Source organism: Rhincodon typus, chromosome 15, assembly GCF_021869965.1.
Source record: "Rhincodon typus isolate 14 chromosome 15, sRhiTyp1.1, whole genome shotgun sequence".
NCBI classification, from domain to species: Eukaryota; Metazoa; Chordata; class Chondrichthyes; order Orectolobiformes; family Rhincodontidae; genus Rhincodon; species Rhincodon typus.
Window position 1 is genome coordinate 60,341,502 of NC_063346.1, and position 1,507 is coordinate 60,343,008.

The 1,507-nt window shown below is 41.8% G+C and overlaps 1 protein-coding gene across 2 annotated transcripts in view; it reads left to right on the forward strand.

Moving 5' to 3' along the window:
• Positions 1-1,507, forward strand: part of necab2 (N-terminal EF-hand calcium binding protein 2) — a 121,661-nt gene that overhangs the window by 39,873 nt on the left and 80,281 nt on the right. The window lies entirely within an intron of this gene.

Sequence of the window (1,507 nt, forward strand, 5' to 3'; positions counted from 1 at the left end):
CCATATCTTCTGCATCTTCACACAAGTTCCCTTCTTCATCTCTGAAAGGTCCCAAATTTTTCTTAACTCAAGTTTTGCTCTTTATATACTGGTAAAACATCTTTGCATTTTCCTTTATCATGCTTGCTAATATTTTTTCATGCCCTGTCGTTGATTTCCTTATTTCTTTTCTCACTCGATCCCTGTACTTTCTATACTCCTCTAGGCTGTCTACAGTGTTGAGTTTTTTGTGACTAGCAAAAGCTTTCTTTTTGTGTTTTTGTGGGAACAAAGCATGAACAGAGCACTAAGTTAGATGATCAACAATGATCATATTGAATGGGAGAGCAGGCTCAGTGGGCCGAATGACCTACTCCTGCCGCTAAGTTCCAGGTTTCTAAATACTTTGACTTTACTGTAACATGGGAACCCTGCAAAGCAGCGCAATAAGGAGGGTTATATTTACTGAGTTGGAGATTATGAACAGGGAGGATGGGGAGTTTTTGTGATGATGGGGAGTGAGGTTTGGACAGTATATTAGGGGCCAAGGGCCCTGGAAAATCTCCACTATTCAGCAGCAGCATGGGGGATGGAACTGCATGTGCGGGGTCGGGGGAGGAATGCAGGTAATGATTAGCAACACTTTCGATGAGTTTTAATTAATTTTTATCTGTAACATTGCAATTTTGGATTGTTCTATGAGAACATAAGAAATAGATTATGTTGCATCAGCTGATTGTTACAAAAACAGATGTACTGAGTATATTTTAGAATTTTTAAATTATTGGGAATATAATTGCCAATTCAAAATTTATTCATTAAAATATCAGTGTTAGTTTTTTAATTGTTTTTTGTTCTCCACAGAAGCTGCTAGACCTGCTGAGTTTCTCCAGCAATTTCAGTTTCTTTTACTCTGAGATGTTGGTTCCTGACATCTGGAGTTACGATGTGTGGGAAAGTGTTGTGCGGTGGGGGTGGTTGGGTCGGGAGGGGAGGATGTTGGAGGAAGGGAAAGCGTCAAAGGAAGTTCCAGTATCTGACAAGAAAGGACATCTAACCCAAACCTGTTCCCTCACCTGTTGATTGCCCTGTCATCCTAACGAGACACTAATTCTTCAAGTTTCCAGCCCCTAGTTGGTGATATCTGCACTCCTGGATTGGTCCAGTCTGGATTTACTCTGTCTAAATATTTCTTTCTTTGATGTACTGTAGGAGGATATCTCTCCAACAGCTTGGCAGTTATGACTGATGCAGTTCACATGCTGGCTGACGTCCTTGGGATTGCTGCTTCCTTGGTCGCACTGTTCCTTGCTGCGAAGCCTCCAAGCAGCAGGTTTACCTTCGGTTTGCACCGGTTTGGTATGTGAACTGAGCTTGTCCTCTCTCTCGAGGCTTTATTGTGATCACTTGTTCAGGGATTTTTTAAAAGGGTTCAATCCATAGTAAGGTTTGATGGGTTAGAAAGCCAACAGTATTCTTTGTTTCTGAAGAAGGGTCTCGACCCGAAACGTCAGCTTTCCTGCTCCTC